Genomic DNA, 22,500 nt, shown 5'->3' with positions numbered 1-22,500 from the left:
CTGGGTCGCACAGGTGAATACTGCCTACAGCATGAGTCACACATCTTGCTGCCCTGAAAGGCATACATTGATAGCAGGTTGTGGACAGTGGCATTATATGTGGAACAGTGGCATGTGCAAGCATAATGTGTGAGCCACCTTGTATAATGGTACTGAGGTGCAGGTGTCAAGATGACATCTTCCCGCTGTGTTAGTAGTTGTCATTATTAGCAGGACTGCTACCCTAAGTATATCTCACATTGGTCATATACCCAAATTCTGCCACTGTCCATCACCTTACGTGGGGCATTTGCTACCAAGCACATTAATGTCACACGCAGTGATGTCATGGTACGGGTGGCAACTGCTAGACCAAAACAATGAGCCAATGTCCTGCTGTTATTATGAGGTTGTCCAGTGTCTGTCATTCTGGGCTGTCATAACTGAACGATGAGCCTTCAACACAGAACACATGCATCCATGTTACACGTGTGTGTGGATAATACCTAGGTCACATTTACCCATATAGCCGCATTCCAAGGCAAATGTTCTACACACAGAAGTAACACCCTAACACCTACATGACAATTGCATCAGATGCTTATGCTAACCCATGCTAGATGTGTGGCTTTAGTAATCCATTTGCTCACTGTAGAACCTACAATGGGGAATGCTGACATCTGTGCAGTGAGGAACACCTGGCTGAATGCTCTGTAGTGCACAATTGCACTACCACCATATAACTCAGATCCAGACATGTGGGCCATTACAGTGGTATGGACCATTCCAGGTGGTGGTGTGCACATATTCATAAAGGCTACTCACATGTAAAGACCACTACTCTGACATAACGCATCATAGATGAGTCAGGTACAGGTGACAGTAGCAAATGCTGCATTCTAGATTGCATCCTCATATACATCCACCACCTTGTTCCTAGACAATCAACACACATCCATATGTGGTATGACATAGTATGGTAAACCACCAGATAACCCTCAATTGGTGGACTGTACCTAGGCCTACATCAACTGTGCAAAGTACCCATGTACAGACACAGCTGCATAATGTGTTATGCAATGCAATAATGCCACTGTTTGTAACCAGCTCAGTTGTACACATACCAGGGTCCCTCAGATGTTGTCAGCATTAACACAGTCGACTGTTGCTGTACACCAGTAAACAACACCTTCATGGTTGGATATGACCTAACCGTACCTGCCATGGATATGTACATCCCACACTCATACAACATAAATTACATTACCATAGCTTTCATTTACCTTTCTACATACAGGTGGCTACAGTCATTACACACATGCACATGGCAGATAGCATTCTAACAGTACATAAGGTTCGATATCTATGTTGACAGAGGTAATATCCCCTCTCTACTGGTCACCCATGACACCTATCATATCATACAACACCCCATGTGGCATGTATGTCTTTAGACATGTCCACCTAATGCAATGCCTACAAACATACCCAAATAACAGGACCATAGGACCTACACAAGCCCTGTATTGACAGACTCAGGGAAATCCAGCTCTGCTCTGTATGTTCCTGAGTAGTCACAGGTGATATGTTCATGACATGTACAGCCATGTGTGGCCACAGCTCCTACATATACCCCATGTCATCAATTGCAAGCCATGCATGCTGTGTGCTGTCTGGACATTAGCCTTAGTACCACAATAGCCAGTTCATGCTGGGGTGAGATGTTTACAAGCCACAGACTTCCCCACATGCTTGAATGAGTGTACTGCCTAGCTCTAACAGAGCACATTGCTGGCACTCTTCCAGTACACATGAGGTGTGTGTGGCAAATACAATGTGCTCACTGTTGACTATTACAGTGCACTGGCTTCACCATGGCAATGCAAAGTAACAGTTTGTAGGAGCATGACATGGAATAATGCTGTGTGTGTCACGCTATGTGCTGTTGTAATATATGTACACTTGGCTACTCGGTGAAAGTGGTGGTGTCCTACCAGTACATGAATACAACATCCATTATGGTGTAATGCTCGGCTATGTTTCACACATAGCATGGAGAAGGTGTGGAATGTATCCTCTTGACCTGTTAATGCACGTACTGATGTAGACCGCATATGTGTAAATGTATTGCTGTTTGTGTAGATTCCATGTGTGTGCAGTGTCTGATGTCTGAAGGTGACTGTTGTCTTAGTACATCATGCTGTTGCAATACAGCCTCAACATTGCCAACTGTATATGGTGATATGCTCTAAGTACAGTAAGCCGCACATGAGGTATGGACAGATGTTTGGACATGACTACTAAGTGGTGGGCTTCTTTGCAGATGAATGATTACTCAGGACAGCTCACTGGTGTGTTACAACTAGTCTTACAATAACCTGTGTACCTGCTAAGGTCAGGTTTTGTTAATTGAAGTGGAAAACAGACAATGTAGAATGCTGTAAGTGTGACACTGAAGGCAAACCTCATGACACCTGTAACAGTAATACCTCCCCTCTGCATATATTGCGCATATATCAGCACAGTTGTCAAAGGAAAGAGTCAGTAAGCATTGTACCGGATGGAATAATGCTGTACTTCTGTAGTACCTATCATGAGATAGGCAGATGTTTGATTCACAGTACTGCTACGTGTAGGTGTGTGTCCATATATGTCACGTATGGTTGGAAATACATCCCACATGTTATCACTCTCCTGAACACTGTTGTTGACACCAGTACCGAGTGAAGTGTAGAAAGAAAGGCATAGGCAGGTGGATAAACCTCACACATGTAAAATGTCTGTATGTGTGTGACATAGGTGTATATCTTTGTGAATGCCAGTGTGTGTGTGTGTGTGTGTGTGTGTGTGTGTGTGTGTGTGTGTGTGTGTGTGTGTGTGTGTGTGTGTGTGTGTGTGTGTGTGTGTGTGTGTGTGTGTGTGTGTGTGTGTGTGTGTGTGTATGGCTGTCCGTGTGTATGGCTGTCCAGTTCCTGGAGTGAGGCTGTATTTTACCATAGTGAAATGTTAATGCCCCCTCCCCCCATCCACTCAATGCAGATGTTCAAGACATGTTATGTGGTGGTTTCATGTTATGCCTACACATGCTGTGCACAGGCCTGTATGATGTTTAATGTTTCACATCTGCAATATCGTCATTACACAAAGGCCATAGTTGTATTGTGTCGAGCCAATGTACAACAGGGTGTACACACATGTACATTACTTCTGTGTGTGTTGCTTCATGTCTCTGGCCATCCTCCATGGCCATGTGTACACATGTTCAGTCCAATGGCTGTGATGGCCATCTTATTTCACATGTCAGTGTTATCCCATATGACATACACCCATAGATGTCATATGCTCCACTGAGGACAGGGTTATGCAGACAAAGGGTGGTATGTATGGGATGTGAGACATGTTTTGCAGGATAGTTGAGCAGTGTTGCAGTCAGCCCACTATATGCCATGGACATGTCTGATAGCACATGACATTGTGTGACATTCATAGCAAGGGTATACTCCACAAGGGTGTATCCTGTGGGCCAGGCATACTTCAGCTCCAACACATTTAGTGTGTGTGCACACATATGCTCTCTGTACAGTACTGTTCATTTTCCCAACATGTGTAATGCTGATATGTAGAACCTATCCCTACAGTGGAACACACCTTCACCATTGTATTCACTGTTGTCCACACATCTGGCAATGACAGTTTGGAAGGTTTGGTGTAGGTGTTTCATATAGTCTTCAATTGTTTCACATAGGTAAAGAGTGTAATGCATAGCAGGTCTGACCAGTGTCCATTAACAGGATCAACATACATTATGTGTACATGTGTTATGGCAGATAGCATGCAATTAATATGTTCCATGTATTATCAAGCCTGGTAAATAATAACAATCTCACCTGACACAGGCTGCTGTTGCTGCAAAATGCCAGCGGTACCTAAACAGGAGTGTTACAGCAGTAAGATCATTATCCACACCTGTGTGATAGCTACAGGGTGAAATGTCCATGTTAGCACATAAGCCAGTACAATACACTATATTATGGAGTATGCACATCTGTGCATACATAGAGTAGCAGACTATAGTATGTGGCATGTGTGCATACATACCTTGCATATGATGTTACATTACATATTGTACAGTAACACATCTCACTATGTGATATATAGTTGTGTTTTATGTGCTGTAATGACTTACCAGGCAACTCCAGGCTTGGTGGTTGAGAGACACCCACCTCCACAATACTAGCTAAAGCTTGTGGATGGAGGTCTGCAGGTGTCCCCAGGTTGGCCAGTAGCTCCTCGGTACGTGTGAGTGGGGGCTGGGTAAGTGACCCCCCACCTGTTGCACCTTGTTCCCTGGTGATTGCATTAGCACGCTATTTCGCCCATCTTATCAAGTCAGTGCAGTGTCGGCACACCTGCTGATAGGTGCGATTGTGACCTCCAACATCATTTACCCTCCTGCAGAGTTCCTCCCACAGGGCATCCCACTGCTGTGCATCCTGTGGCACATGGCTGAAGAGTGTTGTGTAGTTGTCGAGGAGGTATGGGATGAGGACCTCATCCTCCAAGCGGCTGTATGGTGGCAGTCTGTTACATGGCATACCAGGAAGACATAACGATGGAGACAGGTCACAGTAACTCACAGAGGAGTACAGCTGTACAGCTGAACATACATGTGTATCACATTTATTAAGATTACAAATACATCTTTGTAAATCTACATGACACTAACATCACTGACATGTATAAGTCACACACATTTGATACCTACTGGTGATGTGATGTTATCGCCATATATGTGTGTGCCATGTGATGACATTGCTCATACACCATGTGGATGTTGTCTTGATGTGGGCATGTCTATTTGCCTGTAGTGGTGTTTTTACCTATCAGCGCATGCCTGGACATGTTCACATTAATGCAGTTGACCTTAATGCTGTGTATATGCCACATATATAGTCATACATAGTCAATAGGGACATGACCTGTGACTCTGCAGACTTGCAAGCATGTATGTGTTTTGCTGTGAGTGTTGCACATGTGTAACACATGGGACAATAGCTAACCTGATGGTATTTGCAGGGTTGGATATCAACTATAGCATGTATGGTCATAGTGATCTAGTAGGCTATATGCCCTGGGCCATTTATGAGCCTAGGCAGACAGGTTACCTAGCTGTAGGCAACAGACAGGCAAGTTTCAGTGGCCAGTTCAAGCAGTGCCACAGAACTGATACACATGGTTACTGATATATTTGGCATGTGGTCATGAAACCATGTCACAGAGAGGGGCGATGTGCAGCTTCGCTGGACAGGGATGCATAGTATGGCAAGAGTATGTTAAGTGTACGGGACAGGGATATGTCAGGCATGTTGTGATCCTTGTACTAGAAAGGTGGATGTCCATGACGTATGTGTTTATTTGGGATCAGGATGTGTTAAGTGTACCATGTCCAACACCTCTGGATTGGACATGGCTTTATTCAGGGTAGGCTGCATGCTACATAGTGCAGCTAGGAATTGTGAAGGGCAGTGTAGGCCATCTACACATGGTCAATAACCTTTAAAGGAAATATGTGATCTATTATGGGTCACATGGGTGTTGAGTATGGCTGAGCAGTTATCTCTGTATTCCTGGATGGCACCCTGTCATGATTAGGGGTGCCACATACGACTACCTGTCTTTTGTGGTGACGTAACTATCAAAGGGAAGTACTGTCCAGCTGCATCCCATACACACAGTTGCCATTATGTTGACTGCTGCCTAGGTGGTAGTTAATGGGTACAGGGTTTGTAACATAGGGGATGATAATGCAATACTTAGCTGTCAAATTGTGGCCATACATCACACACCACACATCTGACACACTAAGGCCCTTCTGTATGTTGAATGCAGCACACAGTGAGTCAACTATTGCTCCTAGTTCATAGTCATTTGCAAACATCAATAGGCTGATGCCTTCTGTGTTAGTCTATGTGGTATAGATAACAAAGGAGGAAGTACCAGGAATGACCCCTGTATTACTGTGGCTGGCACTGGTTTGATGTGCGTGTATTCATCAGACACCTTCTGTAGTGTGGGTTCTGCCAGCAGTCCAGTTGCCAACCACTCCTGTGACATAGGAATATACACCTACTTTACTGAGTGTAGCTGGAACACAGTATGGGTGATGGTGTCCTACGACCTGGCAAGGTTATGATATGCAGTGTGAATCAACCCTACTGTCATCTACATCTGTACCGAGTACATCAATTATGTTGACCACGGTTCATGTCTGTACAGACCAGACTCAGCAGGGTAGTTGTGCACTATGTCCCATTATCAATGGTGTCTCCCCCTTTGTGGGGTGTGGTAACTGTTGCTGTGCACCATTCAGTGTGTACACAGCCTGACATGGAGCTATGAATGCACATGATGTGTATGTGGATAGCTGAATGTTCTTACATTTGTGTAGGATACACCCTGGGATGTTGACAGGTCCCATGAAAGCTGTATGTATGGCTTTAGAGAGTGCAGCTTGTACCTGCATAGTCGTTAGTACAGGGGCCCTGTAGTGTACAGGGATATATTACTAAGTGTACCTGTTGGAGGTGGGGGGGTGGGAGTGGGTTTAGGTTCTCTGAGACCCTATCTGGATGAACGGGTGCTATTTCTGTAGGTGCAGTACTTCCCATGCCATAGTACTGTGCAGCACAGCAGGCCTTGTCATTGCCATTATGATTAATGACACAGCTATAGAATGCTCTGTGCTTGGCCTCATAATATGTGGCTGATTAGTTTCACAGTAGCTTTGCATGGTTTTATATGGTGTATCTGCATCTTACTGAGGCTGACCAGGGATCACCTACACTCATGTGTGTTCACTCTTGCAACAGTTACTACCTTCTGTGGTACAGTTTAAAGCATGGTACCACCAGTTTGCCTACTTGTTTGTGTTGGGTTGAATCCTGGTTCTATTTCAATGGCACAATCACTGCACATATGTGACTGCTTAAGGTTCATTTGTGTAGGATTCAGCATTTGCACATGCATTGTCCATCTGCATGGGTGCCATGGCACTCACCACTCTGCTCTTAGGAAACATAACATTGGCATTGGAGACTAACTAAGGGCGGCGCAGTGGTGCAGTGGTTAATGCTGTCACCTCACAGTAAGAGGTTCTCCGGTTCGATTCTCGGCTGGGGTGCCTTCTGTGTGGAGTTTGCATGTTCTCCCTGCGTTCGTGTGGGTTACCTCCGGGTACTCCGGTTTCCTCCCACATTCTAAAGACATGCTTCTGGAGCATTTCTTCCTGGGCCTCCGCTGAAAACAGGATCTGTGGAACCTAGTCAGACTTGTTTGTGTTGGGTTGAATCCTGGTTCTATTTCAATGGCACAATCACTGCACATATGTGACTGTTTAAGGTTCATTTGTGTAGGATTCAGCATTTGCACATGCATTGTCCATCTGCATGGGTGCCATGGCACTCACCACTCTGCTCTTAGGAAACATAACATTGGCATTGGAGACTAACTAAGGGCGGCACAGTGGTGCAGTGGTTAATGCTGTCACCTCACAGCAAGAGGTTCTCCGGTTCGATTCTCGGCTGAGGTGCCTTCTGTGTGGAGTTTGCATGTTCTTCCTGCATTCGTGTGGGTTTCCTCTGGGTACTCCGGTTTCCTCCCACATTCTAAAGACATGCTTCTGGAGCATTTCTTCCCGGGCATCCGCTGAAAACTGGATCTGTGGAACCTAGTCAGACTTTCCTGGTCAACAAATGTTAAATAAATAAATAAACTATGTGTAGCATATTGTTAGCCCTGTTTGTGTGACTACTGTGATCCAGGTCAGTGGGGTCAATGGAATTCAACATGCATTGAGTGCAGGTGTTGGTACATGAGGAGTCTTCTCAGTTCATAATGGAATAGTTGAGAGTAGCCATTATTATGGTTCTGTCTCAGACCTAATCTTCCCCATTACAGCACATTATGACAGTTGGGAAGTCCGCGGCCTGGTGGGTGATCTGTCTCAGGGTGCATTTTGAATTCCACTTTGGCACAAAGGTAGTTGCTCAGCATAACACATCTGATGTTATGCAAGTGCAATTAGCATGGGGGTGTACATATCCTTCAGGAATATCGACACACCTGTGGCCCGTGTGTTCCAATAAAGGATAATGGGCAAGAGGTGAGAGGTATGTGTTATAACATGGTCATGCAGGTGTGCTCTCCAGAGCATTGAAACATGTCTCAGCCACTGAACAAATATAATCATGTTAGGGATTGACATATGTGTGTCCGTACAGTGTTTCTGACATGTATCATTCTGTAACGAGACCCGCAGTTTATTGCTTGGCTGTCCCTGTAACAGCAGTGAACCCTCATTTGAACTGTGCATGATGAAGGCACTTTAGGGGAAGCATGAGCCCTAGGCAGTATCCAGATTCCAAGGGGGTGACAGGTGCAGGCCCTGTCTGGCAAAGCATCATGGTCTGTCAACCATGTTATCCCAGGATGACAGATACTGGATACCCTGGGACATGCACCACTACACTAGACAATTGTGGAATACAAACCTTTTGTCCCTGTACTGCAGTATCATTCTGGCCAATGGCAGAATGCTACCCAGGCCTTGGGACATACCTGCATGGGCTACAAGACCTGACAGTTCCTACATGTGTTTCCATGCAGTCCAGGCTACTGCATCACAGGCCCTGCACAACAATGTGGAATATGCCAGAGCCATGTGTATAGTTCAAAAGGTGGTCTGAGTGTATGAGTATGTGGCTAATCATGACAGACAGGCAGCTGACAGTATGTATGCCCTCGTATAGGTCAGTGTGTAACATAGTGCTAGAGTTTGCATTCACAAATGAGTACTGTTGGGCATGTTTCCAGTCATGTTTTCAGAGGTGTGGCACAATTATGCAAACTATGTCATACAGTTTGTGTATTTCGGTGTCTGTCTCTTACTGCTTGTGGGGGGTCACTTGTTTGGCCAGATACCTAGACACGTCTGTGAATGTGTGTGATTTCCAGTAGTGTATGTGGGTGTCCTTGCTGTATTCTGGTAAGGGTATGTGTTAATTGTGTTGATGAGCTGCATGTGTTAACCTACACCTCATGACTGTCCAGTACAGTCATGGCTGTAGACTGGACTGCCTTCCAGCTTACCCCTGTAGCTGCATCCCAAACAATGTGTGGGGCATGGTGTTAGGTGGGTCTGGCAGTGTACATGGCATAGAGATTATATTCCCCCAGGATGGCCACATACACAAAGCTGACATTAGGAAACACCAGTAGCTGACTAGTGGACATGCCTGTATGAGCAGTCAGTACTACAAGTACCAAGTACTGTAGTTCACATATTGCCTATGAAGATGTTTTAGACAGTGATGCTCACATGTAAATATTTGTGTTATGGACATGACAACACTGGCTATTACGGGAACATTGTAGCTACCTTTAGCAGCAATCCTCCTATGAGAAGCACATCACATCCTGTTAATTGATTACAGATGATGCAAGTGTCTACAGGTCTGTTTTCTTCTCTGGATATATACTCACATATCCACCAGGACCATGAGCTCTGTTTGGCACAGACACCCACTTTCCAAACAGAGTCATGTATCAATAGACTCTGATGCCACTATCAACATGATCAGGATATAATCAGATAGTGTTTGCCATCACCCATGAAGCGGCTATTACACATGGACAGATGTCTCCTACATCTTACACTCCTACTGCAGATGTTACACTGGAGTTAAAGATGATATGCAACCTGTTTCACTGTTTCATTACCAGTGCTGTGCACTACCTTACATACAATATGTGCAGGTGGCTGTTAGGTTGGCAATGAGAGGTTGGGCTACACAAACCTGGTAGTTCAACCAGTGTGTCTGTACTCTCAATATCCACTCTATGTAGGTGTGCACATAGCCATTTGGCCCAGCCCTGTAACAAGGGTCACTACACATTTGCATAACATGTACACATGCACAGCTGTTATTGCTTGCAAATGATAGTAGAGAGGTGGATATTACATGTGTTATGTGCATGGATAGTTACCTGGCTCTTCCAATTATCTTTGCTATCATGCTGCTAACCTGTCAGATGAATACTAATGCTATGCATCCTGTCACTGAGTACTGTAATTGCCAATAGACATAACTACTGTTTGCATAACATAACAGAACTGCTATGTAGAATAGAATACAGATCTGCCTAGAATATGGTACATTACACAGTTATTGGCACAATATCCCACAATGCACACCATATTTGCACGGTAAGCCCACCTATAACATGTTCATCTTACTTATATACCCATACATATGTCGACTGTTACAATATATCGACATATACTACCCCCTGTTCTTGCACATACTTGTTGGACCAATCCTGACACTGACAGTGGCTGGAAGCAAATTTGTGGGTTCCAAGCCCATATCATCCCTTGTGGTGTATGTGGAGTGTGCCATGTGACCTACAGCAGTACACACATAGAATACTACAAGCATTACTACTGCTCAACAATACATCACTACAAGATAGCTATTTCCACTATATGCATTGATTACACTGTAATTCTTACAGTATAGGTACTGCATACACAGACATACTACTTGTTATACATACCGTCTTAGTAATCGGAGGTGTTATTAACTAGTGTAATACTCGTTTTCGGTTCGTCTTTCAGTGTTTTGTACTGTCCTACAGGTAGATACAGATGGTTTGAATGTGTGACAAGGCAACCTTTTATAGTTACAGATCAGTAACGTGCAATCCTGATGGCCAATTGGTGTTCCTAAGTAGCTAATTACATGCACATCAGCTGTGCTGCTACTGCCTTAGCCAATACCATGACTTCAGTGGAGTATAAATTGAGTACTCCACTTGGGCGTTGTCCCTTTACCTTACTTGTGAGGAAGACAGCGGTTTTGTTTGGAATCTATTGCAACAGCTGTATGGAGACGAACAGTAATATATTGTGTGTAATGCCTAGAGGAGTTGGTCTAAATGTGAGTACTGCTGTTATATTTCTGAACATTGCTACTTGTGCAGGGTTTGTCTGCACCTAATACTTCTGCATATGTTTCAGTCTGGTCAGGTTGTTTGACCAGCTCAAGGCTGCATAGCTATGCATATAATGTTAGAGGGTTTACAGTGTGTTTACCAGACACATTTACTTTGGTGTTACTGTGTATCATACTGTGATAATAATCAGTACTCGGTAAAATTTCCTGGTTTACAAACCTTTCAACCCTCTGAAACGGGATTAGTTCATACAAACCCTGTTACATCAGCAGCTGTTCAATTGTATAATGGCAACTATTTCACATAGGGCTATGTTAGTGTGTCTGTGTCCAGGTATGTTAAGGTTTCAGCAGATGTACAGTAGTTGCATAATTGGTTATGGTATGACAGTATGTATTGAAGTAATTATTTCAGTTGTGGGGTAGATGTTAGTGGGTGTACATAGCACATTCAGGTGTGTAGGAACCCCTTTTATACAACATCTATATGTGTGTGAGTGTTTTTTCCCTATGTGAACACCTATCCCTTAGTGGACTAATACTATGGTAATTGCAGGCTGATTCATTAAGGCACTATTAAATGCTTCCTGTATAGCATACAGGTACTGTTAGTCCTTGAATCCTTTTAGCAATACATCGGAATGTAATAAAGATTTGCAAAATGAAAGCTGTCTGTGTAATTCTGTCATGGATATTTGCAGTCTTTGCAGTTGTGTTGGTGACTGTGTCCATAGAACATATTTGTAATAGTGTATTGGCATATACTCTTCATATGTTATGTTCATATTGTTTGGGCGGAATGTGTGATTGCTATGGTCCATGTTATACTCAGATATGACCACTTTGGATGCTGTCTACAGACATGTATGTATGCGTGTGTGTGTATATACATATATATATATATATATATATGTATATATATATATATATATATATATATATATATATATATATATATATATATATATATATATATATATATATGTGTGTGTGTGTGTGTGTGTGTATATGTATATGTATATAGATATATGCATTATTGCATACATTTATCTGTACCTCCATAGATGTGTAGATGTTTTTAACCTATCTATATATCTACATATATATGTAGACCTGTATATATCGACATGTCTCTATGTATCTCTCTCTCTCTCTCTCTCTCTATATATATATATATATATATATATATATATATATATATATATATCTACATATGCATATATCTATATATGAGCATACACCTTTAATTGGGTACATGGTGGGTTGACCTATTTTAACACATTCCTCCCTTTTGTGTTTTAACCTGTCTGCATACACAACTGGGATATGTACATCCCAGGTAGCTTAGTGTTAGGTTACTCTAAGGATGGAGTACATGGTTGCGGGTTGTACTCCTGGAAGGTGTTATTATTTTACCTCTCAGAGTAGGCACTGGTAGGGAAGTGTGAATAACTCACATTTAAGTGGTTGTGAGCACGTTTGCCCGTGGTCTGCGTGATGTTAAGCAAAGGTTAAACGTGTGAAACACTTCTCCATTTACCATTATTCATTGCCGCTTACTGTCGCGCAAACACATGGAAACCCGCTTACAACTGCTTAAGAGTGCTTTAATCCATTGGCATCCAAAATCCCTTATTCTGGCCCTCAAAATAACCTAACAGTCCTTGCAGGGCTTGAACCCGTGACCATGAACACCACAGTCACTGACTTTACCACTAAGGCATCTGAGCTATGTACGAATATTATGGTGTTTAGAATATACAGTGTACTACAGACATTCCTCACTACTGAAAACAAATGTGACAGTCAGCTGGTGTACATATATCTGATACATGTTAATGTTCATATGTTTGTGAAAGTAGGTGTTGCAATGTGACATGACAGGGTTTATTATGAATGAGTAAGGTTCTTGCTTTGTGCCCTTTTTATATTGTCCCCATACTCCATGTATGCCCCTCCAGTTCAGTTATTGGACATCCGACCCAGGCCCTCCTTGATGCATGATTGCATTACCAATCATTCCTCCCCCACCCCAATCTTCACATACACAACAACCACCCCTTCTATGGTGAATTAGGTTAATATTAATTGTTATAATACCAGAGCTGCATGTGTTTTTTGTACATTCCAATTCCTTTGGAGTGCTTTTGTGTCACAAAGTGTGTTCATAGATTTTTATATATATGGCTATTGATGTAACTGTACAAGATATATATATATATATATATATATATATATATATATATATATATATATATATATATATATATATATATACATATATATCTATATATATATATATATATATCTATCTATATATATATATATATATATATATATATATATATATATATATATACAGACATCACTGATATATATATATATATATATATATATATATATATTCCATATTAGTTTGTAACAGTAATACATCTGTATACTGGAATGTGGTGGTTCACAAACTACATGTACACAAAGTCACTGTCCCATTTGTGATCATTACAGTGAAATGCATATGGTATAAGGTGTAGTCTTAAGACCATGAAACATATGTACACCTCGGATGGCTTAGTGGTATGCCCCATGACTATAGTGTGCATGGTCCAGGGTTCGACACCTGCGATGCTTTACAAATGTTTTTTACTGTAGAATAAGGCTCATTTAAGCAGTTATAAGCATGTTTAAAAGTGTTTGTGTGACATTATAGCAGTGGTTAAACACAGTTAAACAAACTTTGTAATGTATAACCTGTGCACGCAAACACGGCCACTTCCGCTAACTACTCCGGATATATACATGTCAGTGACATAACATCTCACTATGTGCTGACATAACATTACATTCTCTGTTGACTGTACTCTCCTGCACGCATGGATTTATATGGGTGATTTGAATGTTTATTATACAGACAATTACTACCTATATATGCAATCTGTGGTTAAGGTATACTTTTGCACATGATAAACATCCCTGCCTTTATCGGGATTGTAACCTCGAATGCACAGATACTATGCAGATGCTGTAACCATTACACTGTTGACATTAACGTTGCTTCCGCCTATTTCCCACTTAGATGATTTCTATGTGTAAGCTAGGCTAAGCAAAGGGTGGGAGCCCCCAAACTCACTGAGCTTCACGTACTCTTGAAATAACAACATATAACAAATGTACTGTGAGACAATACATTACATTCCTAACTACATTAGGCATAGCCCCTCACTGACACACTTCAAGGGAAACCTTGTTGTGCGAATGGGTAACAGACTATACACCCCTGGGATCATGTGTCCCAGAACCATACAGCCCGGAGGTGGGGGAGCCTGTCCAGTTTGCTAGTTGCAAGATCTGTTGGGGGAATTGAATGGTGTTGAATTGCCAAATTAACATGCCCTCTTTAGATCACTAAGTGCCCCTATTACCCTCCACAACCCCAGTCTTCAACAGCTTCCAGCAACTCTGCCTGGAATTGCTTCATTGGCTATGCTTGACAGAGGCTCAGTTACTTCATCAATGGTGCAGGGAAGGCCAACACACTGTTGCTATGCTTCTAATTGCCCTTGGGCAAATAGGCAGTAGGCTATCTGTGAAACTCTGACGTGCAGGCCATCACAGCCATAATATGTGAATAAACAGACCTTCAGATCACAATATACAGTGAGAACTCACCATGTAGTCAGGAAACAGTTGAGTACAGCAAGAACATACAGAACACTGATACTTAGTCACTCCAAAGCCTATCTTGGAAGCTAGAAGACTTGTATAAGTTTAAGGCTTTCTATTGCTTACCAGTAGGTTACCTACAGGAGAGATGAAAAACAAGCACATATGGGGGACATGCATGCAATGATACCATACCGGCCTATGTGTCAGCCTTACGCTTTTGGAATACTGGCCAAGCCTATTGGCACCCCCATGGTGCCTTATTAAGGAGAGTCTCAAAGGTGAATGCCAGCTCCATAAACAGCACAACAGCAGATTCAATGAGGATTATGCTACTCAACACCAGGGGTTGTGATCACGACATGCATGCACTCACAGCACTCCTCAGGATGGACAAAATCAACATCTGTGCATTAACTGAAATCTGTCTTAAGGCTCCTGAGAGCACACCAGCACTACCAGACTACAACACATACCACACATTTCAGCCACAGAACATGGACTGACAGACATGGAGGGGCTGTATCCATATTCATCAGGGATACCTACACCTCCAGGTTGGTGGGGTAGCATGATACCTCTGTGATCATCCATGTGCAGCTAACATCAGCCACAAATGCAATGTGGAATGTGGCCTGCTACGAATCACCCTCCATAACCCAGGACCTCCACTCCAGCTAGCTGGAGACACTGGAGGACACAACAGTCTTAACGCACACCCTGGCATTGGTCGATATCAACTACCATACCATTAACTGGGAAACGTACTCCAATACTCACTTCCAGGACCAGCGCTTCCTGGAATGTATCACCTCATATGCCCTGTATCAGGTGGTAACCTCCCTAACGTGGGGTGGAAACTACTAGATGTGGTCATCACCAACATGGACAACAGATGCACCACAGCAGAGGTTAACCGGTCACTGGTTAAATCTGACCATGAACTATTCACTGTTTCCACACCATAGCATCTCCCCCACCCACGGATACCACAGTGTATACCTTTCCTACAGCTAAATTTACACTACTAGTGACAGGGGTGGGGGTTTCACAGCCCCCACTCTAAGGGGAAACACTGCTCAAGATACAGACAGATTTACAAATGCAGTCTATAAGCACCTACATGGATGTATGGATCGTGCCATTACTGGTAAACCAAGACTCACTCCTCCTAGACAAGTACACCGGTCTGGTGGACCTCTGCAATAAACAGGCTATACTACAGAAGTAGAACAGTGTTCCTGGCACACAGCAAACTCCACAAAGGGCAGACATCCGTGACCACTATTAGTATGATATGTAGGTCCCTCATGACATCATCCAAGGCTAGCATCCACAGGAGAATACGCAAGGATTCGAAAGATAACCACAAAGCCTTCTTTGGCTATGTCAAGGATCCACGTGATGACACACAGATTTGCACTGTGCCGGTGAAATATAGCACAAAATATGCTGACCCTACTGATATCGCCAACATCCTTGCAGATACATTTGGTGCATACTTCACCCCTAAAAAGCCCACAAAACTACCCGAAAGGTACAGTATCCCAACCATCAGAGACACACAGGTGGAAATGGCCTGCTCCAACAGCAGAACACAACATCAATGGAGGCAGATGTTGACCCAGACTGCATCTTGCAAACTGTACAAGACAACCTGCCCCCCACCTAATTAAGCATTCCTACCTCAGCCTCTCCACAGTCTACATGCCCATAGAATGGGTGGATGGGGAACAGTAGATGCACCCCAGGGATCCCACCATTTGCTCTGCTCCACAGAGGGAAGGTTAATGATTCAATGGGGTGGCAAAAGCTGACACATTTTGGCTGGCCTTATAAATGGCCTCTGGCAGTTAGCCAAGTACCTACCTATGAATCTATACATACAGTATCTGTATATGCTGATAGCTTAATTTACTGTTCAGGTGTTGACTTACCTTGTGCCAATGGCTGTTGTGTGTGCAATAGTTGAGGGCTGCCTATGTTGGATGCACACAGTAGACTGCCTATACATGACAATTTACAGGTAGTCTTGTGTGTGTGCCATCCATTTTTACTGTGTGTGCAGGTTGAGAAAGGTGTCAGTCCCTAGGTACCTACACTGTCAGTGTGTGTGCTATACGTTCCCTCTTTGCCAAGGCATGGGCATACTGGGCACACCTCCGTCTGCCTACTGGGGCTGGCAGAGGGTGTTCATGGTCTGAGTACCTCTGTGCCTGTGGGGCCCTTGGCAATGGTAGTGGGCTGTGAGGGCCTTCACCATTCTGTCCCTGCTGCAGCTGTTTCCACAGGACCATATCATGTAGCATGGCACACACTATGAAGATGTGGGCACATGTGCCTGGAGAATACTGCAAGGCTCCACCAGATATGTCCAAGCAATGGAACTGTGATTTCAGCATCCCAAACACACGCTCTATGATGATTCTGGTTTGTGCATGTGCCTCATTATGGCATTCCTGCATGGGTGTGTGTGCATTTCTGATGGGAGTTATCATCCACGGTTCCAGTGCATAGCCAGCATCCCCCATCAGGTGGCCATTTGGGATGTCTCCCTGGCAAATAACTGATACAGCTGTGAGGCATGCCAGATGTGGGAGTCGTGATAGCTTCCAGGGCTGCCAGCACACACATCCATGATAATGCCCTGGGCATTGCACATGACCTGGCAGTTGATGGAGGGGTATCCCTTGCAGTTTATGTAGTGCCTACCCTACTCACCGGGTGGTGACCCGATGTGTATGTGCATGCAGTCCATTGCATCCAGTATCTCCAGGTATTGTGCCACACGATGGAAGAGAAGCATATTGCTGGCCAACTCCTCCTGCATTCGGGGGAAGTATATGTGCTCATTGGCATGTGGTAACATGGTATCCAGGAACTGGTGTAGTAACCTGGATGCTGATGCCTGTGAGATACCCATGATATCCCCAGTTGGTCTTTGAAAGGTACCTGTAGCTAGTATTCCCAGGCTTACACATACCTTCGTATCCACTGGGATGGGTTCCTCTCTGTTTGTTCTGGCTCTGAGGCATGGCCGGCACTGCTCCACAAGTTGCTGTAGGGTGTCCTTGTCCACCCTGTAATGCTCTACTATCTCCAGATTATATAGCCCCTGGTAGGTTACCCTGGGTCTAAACACTCTCTTCCTCCTCTGGTGACTGCGGTGGTCATGTGCATCATCCTCCACACCACCTTCAGTCTCCAACACATGCTGGTGGATCAAAGCTATGGCAGCCCCTAACATGTACATAATAAAGTTCCTCATCTGTATACACCACTGGTACACAGTGTATGGGAATACACAAATGTGTGTGAGGTGCTTTCACACTTTATAGTATTGTGCTATGGATGCTGCTGATGTAAGTGGGTGTGTATGAGCTATTCCAGCTGCTGCGTGTCTTAATTATGGGTTTTGCAATGAGTACTGCAAGTGTGGGGCCTTTACTGTGGAGATCTAATTGTCTGCCTTGATTAGTCTGTTGCCCTTTAATTCACTTTTAGACTTAGATCCCCTCCCATTATCAGGCATGCATCCACCTGCTGTCTTTCTTGTTTTATACGTTCCCTACCCAGTCATGGCGAAATGTGCCTTGTAGCTGATATACTGCATATCACCTTTGTTCTGCTTTAACACTTTGCTGTTTTCTTTGCAGTACAGCCCCTCCCATTTCCTGTTCTCCAGGTAGCTGCTTGCAGCCTTGTTAGCTGTTGTCAATGGCCCACTGTAGGCTCCTAGGAGTTAATTAATCATTTGTACTCCAATTTTACTGCTGCAGCATTTCCTTATTTCTTTCCTATATCCTTCCTGTTTAAGCTGCAGTGTGCGCCGCGCATACCAGTTTACCAGGTTTACGCACATTTTCATTTCTGTTCACATGCATACTCGGTTGCCTTGTGTACTTTCAGCTAAGCATAGCTATGGGCAGTTTGACACACTCCTATTCTGCAGCTTTGCCTAGCTAGGGGCAGACCAGTTTAGCAATGCTCCAATGTGCTTACAGCAATGGCGACACACCCCTCTCTTGATATCATCTTTATCTCAAGGGCTCACCTCGGTGTTATAACGCTACGCCGTGAGGTGCATCCCTACAACAGCAGGGAGTCTGTGATTCACTATTACTCCTCTCATTTGCATGGCATTGCCTACTAATTCCTAGCTACTGCGCATAACACTGTCACTGCCCCTTAGCAACCCTTGTGCCATGAGTATGGTGTAGCATGCCTGCCATTGACTATTATGGGGAAATTGTGATATGTGTTTCATTGCGGTTTTATTCTGTATTTTTATATATTCCTTGTGATCCCCTTTGCGCACCGCTGCCCTGCGCTTCCACGTCACTATAGTGCAACTATATATATTAAATGTTAATTTTATATTTTGTACATGTTTTTTATGCCAATGGCTATATATTTAGCCATTGGCATATATTAACAATATAATACATGTGTATGGTTGGCTGTCATGGCTCTGATTTTATGTTTGCAAAAATGTAAACCGTTTTCTACAGTTTACATTTTTGCATGCTTACACTACACCTGCACCACTTCCCGAATCGCTACATACCTTCATTTGCATGCTACACTGCTGCACATGGGGTAATTAGCATACAAGGCTCACTAGTTGTGTGGATGTAGCGTATGCAGGTAGTGCACGTGGGAACAGCTCGTACCTGAATCGCTCAGCGGCCATCTTTGGTGTTAGAACGCCGACGCTACACCTGCACCTGGCACAAGCTTCATGATTCCCGGGGTATATTACATAGCAAGGTAATATTAAAGGTGCAATTAGCAATACCTCTCAACCTGTTAGCACAGGAAATCTGGACAATTCCTGACATAATGGGGGACAAATCCTCAGAAATAGGGGCACATTTTAAATGTTGCTTATAAACTTAGAACATTGCTAGAATAACAGGATCTGTGTTAGCATGCATTTTCTGAAGGATATGAAGTCTGAAATTCAAATGCATGTCATTATTTAGCAATTTCAATCTTTAGATCATCCCAGTGATGTATGAAAAAACACATTTTTTTATGAGGAACAGACGAAAATATATGGGGCAAAAATATGGACATTCTGCAAAAATCTATAAAGTTTAGAGGTATGCTTAGCATCCTTACTTTTTTGCCTGAAACTGAATTCATAGTAGACAATATTTGCATGTGGTGTGCAAGTAAACCATATTGGAGCCCAGTGGCATCAGCATTGATTTATTTCATTTGAAAAATTATACATTTGCCATATTGCAGTGTCCCCAGATGATAATGGTGTGAAATGTTGGGACCTTCATGAGCAAGGCCTGTAATATGAAGACTGAATGAAAAAAAATGACCTATATATACCAAGTCTGAGACTGCCATTTCTTTGAATATTCCCTTTTCTCTTAAGTATGGAGATCTCGGATTTGGTATATATATATATATATAAATATATTATATATATATATATATATATATATAAATATACGTTTGGGAAGGTGAGAGATTAAGGAGGGCTTGACCCCTACAATGCAAAAAGAAGTTTATTGCAGAAGAATGATGTTCTAAATTTGCTCTTCTCCTGGATTTTCAGCATTTTGTTTCTGTGTATTGGCACTTGAAGTGATGATTACAGATATTTCAATATGGAGCTGTCACAGGGACATATCCTACATTTTTGAAATCTCTGTAGTGTCACAAATACATATTTTAATATTTTGGCATCGTAGGATAAAAGAGTACACGTTTCATAGTGTAGCTGATGAGGCACTACTACTGTTCTCCTTAATGGCCTTATTTATTGAAAGTTAAGCTTAGTGTCTTAAGGCTGTGAACTTCATCCAGTATCATTTGATATGAGCCCCTCAATTGTCATTTGTATATTGTACACTTCTGAACATGTCACTTATATGAAAGTGTGCACTGAACCTCATGAAAAAAGGAAGGGAATTTAACTAGTTAATTATTATTGCTGAAATGAAGTATATTGTTCTAAGTTTAATATAATAAATTTATGGCTATATTCTTAATAATGGACTGTGAAATAGTCACATGATGTATTAGTATTAGGAAGCAGTCATTTCTAAGGTTAGATGTTGCTAAGATGATGTCCCATCTCTCTACATTTCACTTGTCTGAAGGTAATGCTTTCAAGACTTCAGGCAGATTTGAATGGTATTTTATGGGACAACCCCCTCCTCCACACACATATTCTTAACAAAAAGTGCCAGTGCTTTACATATCGTTATCAGAAGACTCTAGAAGGGGCACTGGATGGAAATGGTAAGTTCTAATAAGGGAAGGACAGTGGCTTGGAGACCTGTTCTTTAACCACCATCAGAAAACGTGTATCGTGGTAGTCTTATAAATCAGACATAGTATTGGAAAACATATGTGACAGGCTGAAGGGAAATGTGACCCTTTGCAATGGTGACTTTAAAGCCAATGATAGAAGACACAGACCACGTAAAAGTAATTTTTATGCTGTTCCTTAATTACAACTCATGCTGCATATACACCAGCCTCTCACATGTACAGCTGCATGGTTGTCAGCACCGCAATACACATTTTCTTTTGCACTGTCGTATGTTTATGGCAGTGCCAGGCCATGTGTAATGTATTTCCACATGACGTTCAATAAAACCATAGGATGTAAAATTTGGAAATACATTATTTTGTAGATCTGAATGCAGAAAAATGAGAAACTAGTCTGACTGGATCAGTTTTTCTGAAACTGTGGCTGCCAGTTTTGGGAACATTATTAGTAATTTATGCAGAACTCCCACAGTGTTCAGCATATGCATTCCAATGGGCAATAAGCTATCCAACCCAATCAGTGTCTTTTGTAGTTAATGAGACTGTGGTCAGGTATCCACCAAAATACATAGAAGACTGGCACAAATAACAAAACAATGTGGGATTAGTTTTTAATAGTCTGTGTACGATGTTATCTGTTATTAAGAGATCATGGCACAGTATTTTCTTTGTGGCTTCCTGTAGCTACCCTGTATATATAATGTTTGCTTTCCAGAAATAGCTAGCACAGTAAAAACTGTAGGGAAAAACAGCTTCCAGATTGAAGTTAGTGCTGTTTTGGAATCGATTAGTTCATGGAATCTGTGACTGTACTGTTTAAATCTGAACTATGCATGGCTTACTTCCTTCATAGTCTGCTAACGTAGAAGTGCTCTTTCATTCTTAATGGTCTCAGTATGTTGTTCTTTCCACACATTGCTATTTTGGTTTAGAATGCTGGCCAACCCAGTACTTCAGAGACAGAGAGGCATCTTCTTGAATATGAACTTGAAGAAAACCTTATGTGTTAGCATCTCATTTAATACTTGGCTGTGCTGCAGTAAGGAATGTCTTTCTATTTTATACTTTTGACTAAAATATTGGCATTTTGTGTACGCAGGATGAATAGTTACTTAAGATAATCTTATGTGCTGAGGCATTGCTGCATTTCATATACCCAAAGAGGAACATAATTGACATTTGGTGGTTAGAGGCATGCTGCTAAGTCACTGATCCACACTGAAAGGGAATTTTGAACTTTAGAGTTATTATGTGTTCATATAAACTTCTGGCAATGCATCCTGAAGGCTGGGGTCAATAACTGCTGGTGAGCTTCATTCTTTAGTTCTGGATTTGACCAAGACTGGAACCAAGTCAATTAACTGGAATGTGCTTCCGGGTTACCAATTTAAAAAGGCACTTGTGTATACTGTGCTTACTTGGTTAACAAGCAGATTAACAAAAACACATAGTATATCCAGAGTCAGACAGTTTAATAATAATGTCTTTAGGAAGGAGTGTAAGCATTCTGATACACAAAGTAGAATATCACGTGAAGTATTCATTCAATATA

At 42.6% G+C, this 22,500-nt stretch overlaps 1 protein-coding gene across 1 annotated transcript in view; it reads left to right on the top strand.

The window, feature by feature from the left end:
- The window catches only part of ITGA1 (integrin subunit alpha 1), a 2,125,719-nt gene that overhangs the window by 1,030,031 nt on the left and 1,073,188 nt on the right, over window positions 1–22,500 (top strand). The window lies entirely within an intron of this gene.

This window comes from Protopterus annectens, chromosome 1.part1, assembly GCF_019279795.1.
Source record: "Protopterus annectens isolate FY-2018-M chromosome 1.part1, PAN1.0, whole genome shotgun sequence".
NCBI lineage: Eukaryota > Metazoa > Chordata > Ceratodontiformes > Protopteridae > Protopterus > Protopterus annectens.
The sequence above is the reverse complement of the archived record's forward strand: the minus strand, read 5'-3'. Positions and strand labels throughout refer to the sequence as shown.